Genomic DNA, 16,450 nt, shown 5'->3' with positions numbered 1-16,450 from the left:
ACAAGGGCTAGACATAAAAAGAGTAGATAGGTTCATGACGTAGGTGACTATGCATCACCGCAGACCAAATGGTGGAATAACAGATAAATGTACTCATTGGCAAAGCGATGCAATACTGGTGTGCCAAAGAAGTATATAAGAAATCTTTAGTGTTGACACAACTGTGCCGTCGGGCTGTCTCCCCGAATGTATTTCCTGTATGTGCACATAACAGCACGTGGCCTCTTATAGTTAACATCCTTCTACCTGGCTTCATCTCCTGCTTAGGTTTGCTCTCCTGACAGGGACATTTTAGGAATTTGGGGGGCCCCGGGCTAAATGTATTTTGAGGGCCCCTATTCAAAACAGCTTTGAATTTGATTCAATTTCAGCTCTTACATGCCCTTTTTGGCTACGTCACTGCCAGTGCACAGGCACGCATGTTCAAAATCTACAAGCGTTTGCATCTAATAATCAGGGACAGTAATATGTGTTTCAATGTTGTAACACAGCAGCAGCTCACTAACATTACTGCAAATAATCTCTAACACCCTCCCATTTCTCATAGGTGAGGTCCTATTTTGATCTAAAAGAAACTGGGTTTTTTGGGCGTTACATGAAACATAAACAGAACATTTCTCTGCATAATGTCTGTAATAGACTCTCACTCATCACCCACATTAAAAATAAATTAAAGGAAAAAGTTATTTAAAACAATTTGTTTAATAATTATTTAAGGCCATCAAGGCAAGACTGCAGAACAGAGCGGGCTCTGTCAGGGGCCCCCCTGAAGGCTAAGGCCCTGGGCCAGAGCCCTCTTTGCCTTTGTCTTAAAACATCTCTGTCTCCTGATTTCTCTTACAGCCACCTCCTTCGTCATTAACGTCAAACACACTTTACTTGAAAAATATATGCTAGCAATTTATACTCTTCCCCCCCCCCCCACATCATGATAATGTATATAAACAAAAATTGTGTCTAAACCTACTATCATGTTTTTCTTGTAATTTCTGTCCTACTTACAATGTTTCTCATCTCAAATCATTGTGCATGCATAACTTTCATTCTTTTTATAACCACATCAACTGAAAACCCCCTGTGCTATGTATAGTTTTTTCTGTTAGCAAGGTCGCATATTAATAAAAAAAAAAAAACTAAATATTCATAGGGCTAAGTGACTTGGATGCATATGTGAAATGAATGTGTACTTTGAAACTTGTAAACAACACTCTAAAAATATTCACTTTGTAATTTCACTTATTATGGCCAACATAATGCTTCTAATTTGTAGAGAATTTAGAATATTTCACAACTGGCAAATACAAGTAGTATGCCGCTCTTGTGTCAGCCCTCGGGGAAAATGTGCAGCACTGAAAACAAATGCATCTGTTTCTTTTTTTCCTCTAGTACTTTGCATTTTTATTGTACTATGTATTGCTGCGATACGCTATTCTGGCGTCGTAACAAGTGCCTGGTGATTGAAAAACTTGTTTGTAGCATCCGTGGCTGTATATACACATGCTCTGCTTACTCCTGCCGCCCACTGTTGGGCTCTGAATTCTGCAACTTGTTTGCATTTAATTTGTTTTGAGACATAACATCTACTGTGACTCCTGCCCATGTCCACAGTGCGCCAGGGCAAACACTCCACCTTAGATTATTTTCTTCTGCCACAGGGCCTGGACGTGCAAGTGACAGCCCCAGAACAGAAGTATCGTTTCCCAGGTACTTGGGGATCAGCCATTGGAGCTTCAACTCAGGCATCCAAAAATCAATTGATGACCTATTCGACAATCAAGCATTTTTGATACGCCACGCCTAGGGGCTTCGCGCTCTACTGCCTTCAGAGACTCATACCTATGATCAGCGTCAATGGGACATCGAGGAACTTGAAAACATACTCCAGATCATGATAGTTAGGGGTGTAATCGAACAACCACCTTTCCAATTCTGCTCTTGTTGCAACACCAAGTACCTTTGATCAGATCAGCACGGAGTATGTCATTTGTGCTTGTTCCCTAGGCAAGACAAGGTTTCCTACACTGCCTGCAAGGCATTTTTGTGAAGAAGCCCCTTTGGTACCAAAGTGAGAGGTGCTGAAATTTCCAGCCAAACCGCCCCAAGGATGGTGTCAGAAGAACCCTCAACACCAAGGTCTGTGTCTCTATCGAGTGAGGAACCGCTTATGCTTCAACTCCCATACATCCTGGACTTGAGGCAGAAGAAAATCTACATCCACCCCTCCATGGGGAAGATCCTCACAAGGCCTCCTGTTCACCAGCACCGACACACTATTCAGGATCACAAAGAAAAGGAAACATCACTTTGAGATACAGTTCTCCTTTGACCCATCCACCCCTCTCATTCATAGGGTCTTCCGCCCACCGCCACCGCTCCCCAATTCCCCTGCACTGCAAGCCCATACAGACTCTGATCCGGGAGGCCCATACCATTCTGGTAAAACACACTTAGACACCTTGCTGGCCGGAAAGGGGAGGACCTGTGGGAAGACTATCAGGTTGATCCTCCTAATAACCCAGTTGGACCTTAGCTGCTGGGCCTTTTCACCCCGGTTCTGAGCCCTTTTTTAGTTATTTGGGGTAGTTCGCATAACATTTTCCATATAAGGTATCCAGACCAAATTTGTTTCATTTTTTTCCTATATCCTGGGGATTCTAGAAGTACCCATTGTTTGTGGATTCTTCTGGGGGGATGGAAAAAATAGGCAAAACAGTTTTAGGTTTTTGAGAAAAATAGGAGAAAAGTGCTCTGGATGAATGAGTGTTTTTTGTTTTCTGAAAACGGCATCAACAAACAGTTTGCTATGCTAAAGTCATCATTGTCTCAGCTTTCAGGAACATGCAGAGTTGAATAAAAGAAAAAAACTTTTTTTAACCACAGTTTTGGCATTTTTCAAAGAGGTGGCCCATTTTTTCTATTTTGTGTGCTCTCAACCTACATCCAGTTTGTAGTGAAAACCAGTGTGAAACCCTTGGGTAATCCAGAAAAGCTATAGTTTTCTGAGAAGTAGGCACAATTACAAATTCAGCAAGGGGTCACATGTAGATCCCATAAGGTTTCCCTAAGAAACTAACTGTTGAAATAAAGAAATACTGAAAATGAGTAGGAAAAAACGTCCATTTGTGACACATTTTCATTCGTAACTTTTTATCACAATTGTCGATTTACAACAGCAACATACTGTTATGTCTGCTAGGCCCTTCGTGTTGCAGGTATATATAGGGTTTGCATATATATAGGGTCCTAGTTCAGCCGGCACCAAGGGAATCCTAGCAAACCTCTACATTATTTAAAACTAAACAGCTATAGAAATCTGGGCTGGGGTGTCTTGCATGGCTATCACCAGGTTATTGTAACCAGAATTCCTTGCAAACCTCAAACTTTGACTGAAGAAACAAATTTTCCTCTTATTTCTGTGATGGAAAGTTTTGGAATCTGCGGGGAGTCACAAACTTGCTTCCACTCAGCATTCGCCTAAGTCTAGCGATAAATATGGTACATCATTTGTGTGAGTAGGCCTAGTGCCTGTGACAGTAAACGGCCCAAAACCCAACATTGATGCATTGTTTTTCTATTCAAAACTGACACTTTTTTTGCAAAGTGGGTAGCTGTGGATATTGGGCCCTAGCTTAGCCGGCACCTAGGCAAACCTGCACATTTTTGGAACCTAGACAACTAGGGGAGTCCAGGTTGGTGTTCCTTGTATGGATCACATGAGGTTTTTTACCCAGAGTGCCATTCAACCCTCAAACTTTGCATGTAATCACACATTTTCATTACATTTCTGTTATGGAAACTTCCACAATCTGCAGGAATCCACAAAATTCCTACCACCCAGCATTATCCCACTTGTGTTGAAAAAAATGCTGCCCCACTTGTGTGGCTGGACATAGTTCCTGCGGCAGGAACAAATCAAACCAAGGTCAATGAGATCCCTAGTGTGGGGACTCCTATAATTATTAAAAAAATTACCCTGGCAAAACCCACCCCTATATTAAAAAAAATAAAATAAAACATTCCCTGAAATCTGGGGGTAATCAATAGGGGTGGGCGTAATTTGCGTAGTCGCGCTACGCAAAACTCCGCAAAATGGTAGAAAATCTCCGCAAGCACGTAGTTGCGGGAACACGCGGAATTGTTTGTTCCGCCCGTTCGCGATGCTTTTTTCCTGTGTGCGAACGCTGTTTGCGTGCTCGGGGGGGGGGGGGGGGGGAGGGAATATCACGCAAACACGCATTTTGAAAGTGCGAACAAGCAAAAAATTCCGCAAAACTGCAGATCGCGGAATTTTTGGCAATTCCGCGTTCTCTGCAGAACGCAGAATTACCCATATTCCGCAAGCGGAACGGAGTTTACCGCCCAGGCATAGTAATCAACCCCATCTGCCCTCTAGGAGGGAAATATGACCGTCCCTATAGTTTTTGGGGTGCGGGTATGGTCATGCCCATAATGGGCAGCCCCCACCCCCTATAATTATTTAAAAAAATTACCTTGGTGTTTAGTTGGCTTTCAGCCCCGCCTGGGCGGGGGGACAGAGTGGATTGGGGGGTACTCACCCCATCTGCCTTCCAGGAGGGGGCAGAAAGACTGTCACTATAGGTTTTGGGGGTGCGGGTATGACCATGCCCATAATGGGAAACCTTCACCGCCCTATAATTATTTAAAATAACGCCCCTGGTGTCTAGTGGGCTTTCTTCACCCCTGGGTGTGGGGCGGGCAGAAATACTATCTCTCCTATTTGGGTGGGTGCATGGCTATGCCATTGGGCTCTTGTGGGCATTCACTCCATTTGCCCTCCTGGGGCGGAGGGGGTGGCAGAAAGACTGTCATTATGTTTTTTTCAGGGTGTGGGCATGGCCAGGCCCATAATGGGCAGCCCCACCCTATAATAATTATAAAAACAACTCTTGTGTCTAGTGGTGGGCAGATTGGGGTAAATATCCCCATATTTGATCTGCCATGTTGGTGGGGGAAGCTCAAGCCCTTGCCCAAGGAGTCCCGCAGAATCCCTGGTGCTAGTGAGTGGATCTCTGCTTGGAGATCGCTCTCCTAGGGTGATCCCCAAGCAGGGATCCACTAGGTAGAGATATCATTGGAAACAGGAGATTCTTCCCTTTCCAACAATACCTCGCCCATCCCAATCAGTGCTCCCGGGGAGGGGGGCTAACGTATACCCCCCAAGCACAGATGCAGTAATACTAAAATTAAGCCATCGGCCCGTTTTTCTATCACTTTAGTGGAATGACGTCCGCCCACCCTGCGCGCTGATCATCATTAAACATTCACACACACACCAAAAAGACTGACTTCTCAAGAAGCTCTGCCCAAGCAGCCAGAGTTTAAACAATATTAAAGGACTCCCTCTGGTGCTCTGCGCCACAGGAGCCTTTAGGTGCCTCCTCAGTGTTGGCCTATGGCTGTCACCCACACTGGGGAGGTAGTGCAGGCATCGGCTTTAGGCCAACGGCCACACCTATACGGTTAACCCGCTAAATCTCCCCTCTCTCCCCCCTAGGTGACACTACTGCCTATCTTGCTGTAATCCAGAGGGCTGCTCACCACCACAACATGAAGATGCATGTGAGGGGGGAGGGAGCACACTGTCTGGCATACCATTGCACAGTTTCCCCAGATGCATTGTGGTAAAGGTAGTGCTTGATAACACTCACTTTTGCTGAACATTTTTAATATTTACTTTTATTGGTGCAGCCAGTGCTCTGTATCTCTAGACACGTTTCAGGATATTTGTCCTTCAGTGGAGAATAACGTTTTAAATCTGGGGGTGCGGGCAATGCTGCTCACAGTCTTCTTAGGCTGCTGTACCACTCCCAGAGCGCAGGTGCATTCCAATGAGCCATTAACTCATCAAGGAGTCCGTCTCAAAAGGGGGAATGGAGTACACTGCCTGGCATACCAGCACACAGTTCAACCAGATGCATTATGGTAAATGCAGTACATAATAACACTCATTTTAGTTGAAAGTCTCTAGTATTCACCATTAATGGGGCAGCCAGTGTTGGGTATCTCTAGATATGCGTTTCAGAATATTTGCCTTTCTTCAGTAGAGAATAACACTTTAAAATTGGGCGTGCTGGCAATGCTGATGAGTATTTTCACTGTTCTGTGCCACTTCCATATGACCATCTTGCATAACCTGCATCCCACTGCTCCAACACGGGGGCATCATGGCGGCTAGTTTAAGAGTCCTGCTTCCACATTCCCATACATACAGCCCACCACTGGTACCTGCGCTTCATGATAAGTGGAGAATACTACCAGATAAAGTTCTGCCCTTCTGAGTCGGGCACCAGGAGCGTCCCTCTGATCTGAAATCCAGCCTTCAGGGGCTTCAGCCCATAGTGAAAATTACCAGTGGAATAAAAGGCCTAGTTCCAAGGATCTATTCTAAACACTGTGACAGGGAAGATATACCCCAATCTATAAAGGCTGATTGTATTCCAAAACCTGATGCTTCGTTTTCAGACAAGCTGTCCTCTCATTGTAAGAGCAGTAATAAGATTGCTGGGTATTATGGCTTCATGTATCACATTAGTGCTATATGCCAAACTATACAGCTAAGTAGAGGAGTGCCTCACAGGGCAATGGTCACAACAGTCTCTCGTGATCAAACAGCTAAAACCTGTTGTTTGGCAGACCAACTTGTTCAAGAGACGATCACCACAGATGCCTCTCTCGAGGGGTGGGCAGGGTACCTCAACCACATGAATGTTCAGGTACCTGGCACCCACAATAGCATGGACACCACATCAACTCCCTGAAGCTGTTGGCCATCCATCTAGCCCTCAGAGCTTTGCTGTGTTTAAACATGTTCAAGGCAAAACTGTCTGTTCACTACTCCCCAAAATGCAAAAAGTCAGAAGTTTGCCTCTAGGTTCCCACACCCACAGTCATTGGGATACAGCACTATGGAGGAACTGGTCTATAATATTTGCTTATGCTTTTCAGCCTTTTACCCTCATCTGGTGAAGCAAGTATCCATGACACCCATTCTAGTGGCACCGATGTGGGCCACGCAACCCTGGTACTGCATGCTCTTCAAGATGTCGATGAACCCACGCAAGAAACTGCCATTCAGGTCTCACCTTCTCTCTCAGCATCAGAGTCAGCTCAGGTATCCAAACACTAAGCACCTCAATCTAGTGATCTGAAACCTGAGGGCCTAGAGTTTTATTTCCTCAAACTCCTGGTTGAGTGTATGCAAATCCTGAGTGAGGGGGGTAAACCCGCCACATGCCTGTTGCTCAGCCAAGTGAAAACAGTTTATCTCCAAAGCATTTATCAGCACATAGATGCTTTTAAAGCCTCTGTGCAAGACATCTGCTACCTTTTACATTTGCAGAAAGTCGGATTACCATTCACTTTCATCCGTTTACATTTAGCAGCATTTGCAGCATACATGCAAAACAAAGAACATTTATCCCTTTTCCAAGTCCCATTTGTTAAAGCCTTAGGCCTCAAGAGTCTCTTACCTTAAAGAATGCCTTTAGCCCCAGTTTGGAACTTGAATGCATGGTGTACGGTCCCATCTTTTGATCCCTAATTCCAGTGACCTACAGTTCTGGTCACGGAAGGTGACCTTTTTAGTGGTCATCACCACTTTGTGGAAGGATCAGTGATCTACGGGCATTGACCGTAGAGGAATCCTTCATCTAGGTCCGTAATGGTCGGGTAGTTCTTGTCTCTCTATTTTACACTAACCAAGCTGCTCATCTTCTTCCTGCATCCAGACTCTGACAGAGAGAGCATAATACACATATTAAATGTTAAGAGGGCACTCATGGAACCAAGTCCATCTGCAAAACGAAGCAACTTCTTGTAGCCTTTGCGAAGCCTCATATGAGACACATTATCTCAGAAGTGGGCATTGCTAGGTGGATTGTCAAATGCCTACAAACCTATTATGCCAAAGCCAAGAACACAATGCCTGTGGCCCAAAAGCACATTCCACATGAAAGAAAGGCTTACTTTGGCCTCCTTGGGAAAACATACCATGAGAAGAAATTTGCAATGCTAAAAGTTGGTCAACCCTACACGCATTTACTAAACACCACTGTGTGGATATTCAAGCCCACGAGCAGGCTTCAGTTGGCCAGACTGTATTAAGAATCTTGTTTAAAACATCTGCATTATCTGCTCACTAGCTACAGCTTCGGGGAGAAACTGCTTCATTGTTTGTGCATTGCATTTGTATCTGTAGACACACATGCGATGATCAGAAAATGTTACTTACCCTGAAACCATCTGTTGATAGGTACTAGCGCTGGTGATTCACATGCATCCACCCTCCTCCCTGGAAGCCAGTAATGATCACAAATGTTTTTCCTCTTTATGTGCTACAATGCTTTCTTTGACTCTATGCGCCACTAACATCACTTACCCGCTGAGCAGAAAACAACCTTAAGCGGGGTATTTGTTGTAGTGCGTTGTGGACTGAGGATGGAGGTGAGGAGTTACAGTAAATCTTCTCTATACATATTTGTGGTGGGTTGGTGTATGCCTCATAGGCCAAGTGTATGCAAGATTTGATCTGCACCATATAGCTCTCTGTAACTAATTGCGATTTGCTTCTACCAATTTTTGGGGTAGTTCTGTACCCTCAAAAACTATCTGCAAAGGGGATAACCAGGGAATAGACAGTTGACTTTCATTTAAGATGGGCATGACCCCTAAATTAGAGACATTCAGTACTCGAACATCTTGCTGTGGTAATTTCCAGAACCACAGAACAGGTTTGCATGTGCTACCACTTATTCCAGATAGATAATTCTTTGCATATTGAATTTCTTTGCATCTGGTAATCTGTAGCAACCAAGATATGTTGAAAATGTTCATTAATACATTAAAGGTCAACATACTCTCTTCAGCTACCTTGAGCTGTTTGGCAAAGTCCAGCCTAATTCCAATTCCACACTCGAGTATTTTGATTGTGTGATTAAGAGGCTGTGTGTCAGTTCCTTCTTGAGTTCAGACTTCATCTCATTATTGAATTATCCAGTGGTTGGTCATACTCCATAAGATTCATGGAAAACACCTTCTTCTGTTTTGAATCAGGACAGATGAGAAGGAAAATACATGTGCGGATTGAAGTCCGTGATGGATCTAGTCTTTCCAGTACCAAGTCTTGTACAAAGCCCTTTTTCGGTCACACCTTTAAAGAGGTTGCCTATATCTCTGCCAACCCCAGCTAAAGAATGTACAATAAATTTGTTTAGCTCAGGGTTCTCCAAAGTCAGTCCTGGAGGGTCTGATACATGCCAGATTTTTTGGATAACTACATTTATCTAAATGTGAATATGCAAAATATCTGGCATGGATCCGGCACTCCAGGACCAACTTTGGAGACCCCTGGTTTAGATGTATAACCTCTCCCAAGGAAGCAATACCTTTTGAGTAATGTACTTTGCTTCTGATACTGTAACCACCTCCACTAAATCATTTCCTTCCATGTCTTCAGCACAATATTGCAGCGCTACTCTTCTGATACTTCCTCCCCTGAATCAGTCATTATCTGTGGGTCCACCTTCCAGTCAGCAGATGTACCGGAGTGAACTTTGAGAGTGAAATTTGATGCTGGTTTGCCCTTGCCCAAGCCAATGTATGTATTTATCCAGATTGCATTCCACCACATCAATTTCTTATAATGCAAACTGCCATTGCAGACTATGTGCACCGGATTTCAAGGGTTTGATCCATGGTGACTCCAATGTTGCAACTCCATCTGTACAGGGTTGTCATCAATAATTATAAATCTGAAAGAGACACGTTAGTGATAGATTACTTACCTTAGAATATCGCCAGGCATCAGACTGGACCCGGAAAGTTTTCATCAGCAGTACCACTGCGCGTCGGTAAGCGTCGTCGTGTGGCTCCACGTACGTCGCTGGCTTCGTATTCGCCGAGATGACATCATCGGAGCTAGTTAGACGCGCCCACGTGGGCTGACATCAGTTCTTTCTTTTTCCGCACCAGCAAGCGCAGATCCGAGAGAGAGCGGTTCTCCTAGTTAATATTTTAATTTTATTTCTGAGACTTGTTTCTCTTGCTTTGTCGAGTATTCGACTTCTGGTGCAGTGGAGATGCCCGGGTTTAAGTCCTGTCGGGACTGCCGTCGGAACATGTCGGTGGCGGACCCGCATGACCTATGTCTCTTCTGCTTGGGGCACGCCCATGACCCCGAGACGTGTCCCGATTTTTTGGGCCATGGCGCCGAAGGCTTTGCAGGAGCGTTCCCGAAAGTTGTTGGAGGCCCGGCAGTCGGTTCCATGACGCTCGAGGTCCCGCTTCTGTGAGAGGTCGAGGGACAGGCCGCAGTGCCGACACCACCGTTCGGCGGAATCGGGGACAGGTAAGTCAAACCGCCATAAGAAGTGACGTCGCTCTTTGTCTACCCCTCACCAGTCGCGGGACGCGGTGGAGGGGGCGGGTGGTCACTCCCCTGCGGCTCCGGTGGAGCCTCCATTGTCGCCTGCAGCCTACCCGCCTTTACCGGGGCCGCACGCGACTCTGGAAGTAACACAGGTATTCCTGTCGGCCATGGGCCGTTTATTTGCCCCATCGGGCCCCTCCGGCGTGCCTTCGGGCCCTGTGGACTCATTGGGTGGTTCTGCCCTGTTGGACTTGGCCCTTTATCCCAGAAATGTTTCGCTTTTCTGGGAAACCACATGTGTAAATGCAAAGATTGAATGTGTGCAGACTGAGTTTCCCCATTTTAAAAATGCAATTTAAAATGGATGCCAAAGCTGTGTGGTTGCGCCGTTTGACTGAGCTAGGTTGACAGTCTAGGGGTTATTTCCCAGCAGCACCAGCTTTTGGAGGGAAGCCTGGCACCCAGGGTGCTCTACCCCTCCCCCTAGGCCAGTTAGAGCCAGTTTCCCCAGACGCTTCTAGAAGCTTCTGGCACTGTCTGGAAGGTGGGGTGAGGGGCGTATAAAGGGCGGAGCTGGGTTGCCATGTGGTCAGTCAGAGGGTGGACCTGAGAGAGAGGGGACCTGCTGCCAGGGGTTACCGCCACATGGGCCTGTGTGCTGGGCCCTGAGCCTACCTACCCCCCCTCTACTGTCCCCAGGGCGAGGGAAAGCTATAGTTGGGACAACGCCGTCCTGGAGAAGCCTTCGCAGGAGTTTTAGGTGGTAGGGTTAGTCAGGGACCTATGCCTCTGAAAGTGACAGGGCTTAGGTGCTGCCTTTCAAGTGAGTGAGGGATCCTGAACTGCCCACTGATCTGGCCCGGCGAGAGGAGAACCCAGGGGCGACCGGCGGAGACTAGTTAGTCTACCGTCAGCCCCCAACGCAACTTCCCCCCCCCCCCCCCCCCCTCCAGAAACCCTCAAACAAGGGGCAGGAACCAGAGAGCGCTATATCCAAGCTGCCCCTGGAAGGAGAGCGCAATATCCAAGCTGCCCCTGGAAGGAGAGCGCTATATTTGGTGAGCGCTATATTTGAATTGACTGTGTTAGCTGGGGGGGCTGCCCCGCGCCGAGGAAGCGCTACCCCCACGGCCCCCATAGCGCTGGGAGGCTGGGAGAACTGCCTTAGCCAAAGCGGGCGCCCACCCCGCATCATTGCCGCTGGTGTGCCTATTTGTATCCCGGGTGCCCACCCCGTGTTATGGCGGCACTGTTCAGGCACCGGTAACCTCGGGAGCCCACCCCGTGTGTGTGCCGCAATGTGGTGTTGTATTCATACCAGCGGGAGCCCACCCTGTGGTTATTGTGCGGACTCCACGGGAGCCTACCCCGTATTGCCCCCGCGAAGAGAAACTGACGAAAATCACCGCCGCGACCCGAGGTAGCGTTGGGGGCCGCCGCGCTGCCTGCGGCGACCCGGAAGGTTTGTGGATCGCCGGCCGGGGGCGGAGCTGAAGCCAGAAGGGGTTGCCTGGTCGAGCGGGGCTCCCAGGAGCGAAGGATAGCCCCGCGTGAAGCCTGCATCGCCCGGAGCCTCTCAGGCTCCATACGAAGTCCCGGGTCCCAGGAGGGGTCCCGGATGAAGCCCGGAGGGAGAGCCCTGCGTGTTCCCGGCGCCAGCGTGAAGGGAGCTCTCGGGGGTAAAGGAGAGTCCCGCACTACCCGCCGCGGCCTGGTGGGTATCGAGGAGCGAGGGGGCTTTGAGGCACATTGTCGGTGCCTGCCCCCCCCCCCCGCGTAGAAGCCCCTGAGGGCCCGCAGGAGGAACCCATGGAAGTCGGAGGACCTAGAAGAGAGTCCCAGGGAGTGGGGCAGATGTCCGGCGGCTGGGGGGGTGTGTCGGGGCACAGTCGGTGCCCACCCCCGATGGTGATATCTGGGGCGGGCTGCTCCGGCTGCGCCAGTCTTACTGTGGGCCGCACCACTGCCAAATCGAGAGCCCCTGGAGGAGGGGGCTCCCAGATACCACATTTGGGGCCTAACTTTGTATGGAGAATCCCAGAGGAAGGACTCCAATGTTCCGTGACTGTACTGTCTGGGACTGCTAACTTGAAAGGGGGTAGCGCATGGCTCAGAGGCCATATTTCGAGGCCCTGTTGAGTGGCTATGCGCTATTGATCCCCCGGGTACAGCGCTAGGTGCAGATGCCCTGTTCTAAAGCGCTATGTTGAATTGCCATATTTCAAGCACTCATGATTGGTAGATGCCCTGTTTTAACGCGCTACTGCCGTGCTTTGTGCAGCGCTATAGTAAATGTACTGTTTTAACGCGCTATTGCATTGCTATGTGCAGCGCCAGGTTTATTTGCCATGCTCTGAGCGCTAATGCCTTGCTTTGTGCAGCGCTATGGTAAATGTACTGTTTTAACGCGCTATTGCATTGCTATGTGCAGCGCTATGTTAAAGGCCCTGATTTGAAGCGCCAGTCAATTGTTATGTGCAGCGCTATGTTCACATGCCCTGGATTGTAAGCGCTGTTTACTTGCTATGTGCAGCGCTGTGTTGAGAGGCCAGGGTTTGATGTGTTGATGCACTGCCTACCTTAATTTCTGCCTCAGGCCCAGGGGTCACTCATATTGGTGATGCATAAGAGAATGACAGGTGTTCCGGACCTTCGCCTAATGTTATGCCCTGAGGTATTCTATTGCAGGTTTGAGGCTGATGGACTTTCCCTTTATTCCGCACGTACATTTATGTTATCTGCAGGTTGCAATGATTCCGGTAGGGGCCCGATTGGCCCTGCCCTGTATATAATTCCCCCCCCCTGTAAATTTGAACCGAGCGCCAGTTGGCGCAGTGTTGAGATTACCTGACATACTGTGTTTGGACAATACAAAAGTTGTTTTTACCTAAACCTGTGTAGTGTCTCTTTTTGTAGTGTGCCTTGTGTGTCGCCTGTGTGTACTGCGTGGATGCTTTGCACACTTCCTCCAGAGTTTGGCCCACCCGCTCTGCACCACGCTACCCGTTTCCAACATGCCCCCATGCCGCCGCCTTTGACCCTGGCTACACGAGCAAGACACCCTTCAGCACCGTTGGCTCCGGCCTTGGCACCGCCTCCGGGCCCGACGAAGGCTCCTGCATCGGAGCAGACACCGGACACGACGCCGTTGCCTCCGGGGCCGGACTACGTCGAGACTGGATTGGTCTATTACCCCCCCGATTCCTATTCCAGGTAGAGAGTTTATTCCCTTTCCCCGGGCTCCTCATCCTTACCAGCCTCTTAAACAGCCGGTGGACGGAGGGGGGTACAAGGGGGGGGTCTGAGGACCCTGTCGCAGCTCAATGTGAGGATGAACCAGAGTGGGAGGGTGATATGGAAGGTCCAGGTGATCTGGATTTCTCTCCGTACCCTGGTACACTGTCCTCTTCTTCAGTAGCCACAGAGGAGGTTGGGACTTTTTTTGTGGCGTTGCGTAGGGCGGCTGAGGCTCTTAACCTTGAGCTCCCTAATGTGCCTATCAGGACCAATCTCCTGACTGAGGTGCTGCAGCCGGCGACCTCCTCGGCGGAGCCGCTACTGCCCTTTAATGACGCGCTTACAGACATTCTGTTAAGCACCTGAACCAAGCCTAACACGGGTTCCTGTGGATAGGAGTGTGGCACAACGCCATCGCCCAGCCCCGGGTGATCCCAGTTTTCTCACGCAAAACCCAACGCCTGAGAGTCTGGTTGTCCAGGCCTCTGCCTCTCCAAGCGCATTCCCTTCTGCACCTCTGGACAAAGAATCTAAAAAACTTGAGCAGTTTGGGAAAAAGATTTTCACCTCTGCCAGTTCTGGGTTGCGAGCGGTGAATACGGCATGCCTGTTGGGCCGCTATTCACACTCTGTGTTGGACACTGTAGCACAGGTGCTGTCTCAGTGTCCAGTGGCAGCTCGAGCGGTGCTCTCCCAAGCCATTACTGAGGGGAGAGATGCTGCAGAATTCACTATCCGTTGTGGCCTTGACACAGCCGACTCCTTAGGCAGAGCAATTTCCACAACAGTGGCGCTACGGCGTTACGCCTGGCTCAGGACAACTGGCTTCTCTGGGGATGTCAAGAATACTTTGTTGGACATGCCCTTTGATGGCACGCGCCTCTTTGGTGACAAAGCGGATCGCACTTTGGAACGCTTTAAAGACTCCTGGGCAACAGCCCAGTCCTTGGGTCTTGCCACCACTCGCGCTCCCTTGGGGTCTGCCTTTCGCTCCGTTCGAGGTCAGGGACGAGGCGCCCAAATGGGTTCCTTTCAGAGCCGCCGGCCTGCACAGCCACATTCTCAGCACAGACGCGGTTGGGTGCCCATCGAAGTGGGACACGGGGCCAGCGGACAGGTCAGTCCACCACCGCCCCGGCTACCACTGCCTCAAAACCTTCCTAGTCCGGTGTTTCAGGCCTACCAAACGCCAGTGGGCAGCAGGATTTGCCTTCAGCCCCCCACTGGCGCACCATCACTTTGGACAGGTGGGTTCTGCAGATAGTCCGAAGGGGCTTCTCCCTCCCTTTCGAGACTACCCTTCCAGCCATGCCGCCTCAGTACCACCGCATGTCGAGGGATCACTTAGCGCTTCTCCAGCAGGAAGTTGCAGCCCTCTTGGCCAAGGGGGCCATTGAGCACGTTCCGACGCCAGAAGTAGGTCGTGGTTGTTACTCCCACTACTTCCTGGTTCCCTAGAAGAACAAGGGACTGCGTCCTATCTTAGACATCCGGAAGGTCAATCGCTTCTTCCGGAAGGAGAAGTTAAAGATGCTCACGCTTGCTCAGGTCTTGTCTGCCCTAGATCCGCAAGACTGGATGGTAGTGTTGGACTTGCAGGAAGCTTATTTTCATATCCCCATCTTGCCGGTCCACCGGCGTTACCTACGGTTCACGGTAGGCCATGAGCACTTTTAGTTCACCGTGCTCCCTTTCGGCCTTACCAGCGCCCCTCGGGTGTTCACAAAAGTAGTGATGGCGGTGGTCGCGGCTCATCTGCGCAGATCAGGGGTCTCAGTCTTCCCCTATCTGGACGACTGGCTGATTAAGGCAGGCTCGCCCCAGGCAGTCGTCTCTCACCTCCAGACTACGGCCGACCTCCTGCATTCACTGGGGTTCTCCATCAACGTGCCGAAGTCGCATCTGATTCCCTCTCAGAAGCTCCTCTTCATCGGAGCGGTTCTGGACACGGTGCAATTTTGGGTTTATCCTCCCAAATAGTGAGTCTGGGGTACATTCGGGCTATTATTCCGATCTTTGAGCCCTGGTCCTGGGTTTCGGTCAAGAACACCCTGAGACTGCTGGGCCTCATGGCCACATGCATCCTGCTGATCAACCATGCCAGATGGCATATGCGGGCTCTGCAGTGGGACCTGAAGTTCCAATGGACACAGCATCGGGGGAACCTGTCCGACTACGTCCGGATCTCGGAGGGCACTGCATAAGACTTGCAGTGGTGGCTCACGGACCAACATTGGGTCAGCGGCAGATCCCTCTCCCTTCCCCAACCGGAGCACAGAGTGGTGACGGATGCGTCCCTCCTGGAATGGGGCGGCCACATGGAAAAGGAGGAGATCAGAGGCGGCGGAGTCCAAGCTCCATATCAATCTTTTGGAGCTCAGGGCGATCCTACTTGCACTGAAAGCATTCCTTCCCTCTGTCAAGGGGAGGGTTGTGCAGGTGTTCACAGACAACACCACCGCCATGTGGTATTGCAACAAACAAGGCGGGTGGGGTCGTGAACCCTATGTAAGGAGGCTCTGCGCCTCTGGACATGGCTGGAACGTCAAAGCATTTCATTGACGGTTCAACACCTGGCAGGTTCTTTGAACGCCAGGCGGACGAACTCGGCCGCCGGTGCCTGATGGATCACGAATGGCGTCTTCACTCGGAAGTGGCACATGTTCTCTTTCAGCAGTGGGGAGAACCTTAGATAGATCTATTCACCACCGAAGAGAACGCGCAATGTCAGCAGTTCTGCACGTTGGAGGTTCCAAGGCGGCACTCGCTCGGAGATGCTTTTCATCGCGAGTGGAGTTGCAGTCTGTTGTATGCCTTTCCACCTAT

The 16,450-nt window shown here is 49.5% G+C and overlaps 1 protein-coding gene across 2 annotated transcripts in view; it reads left to right on the top strand.

Annotated features, from left to right (window-relative positions):
• MAP3K5 (mitogen-activated protein kinase kinase kinase 5) overlaps window positions 1–16,450 on the top strand; it is an 816,933-nt gene that overhangs the window by 775,367 nt on the left and 25,116 nt on the right. The window lies entirely within an intron of this gene.

This window comes from Triturus cristatus, chromosome 6, assembly GCF_964204655.1.
Source record: "Triturus cristatus chromosome 6, aTriCri1.1, whole genome shotgun sequence".
Classification (NCBI taxonomy): Eukaryota; Metazoa; Chordata; class Amphibia; order Caudata; family Salamandridae; genus Triturus; species Triturus cristatus.
This window is presented reverse-complemented; position numbering and strand designations above follow the sequence as displayed.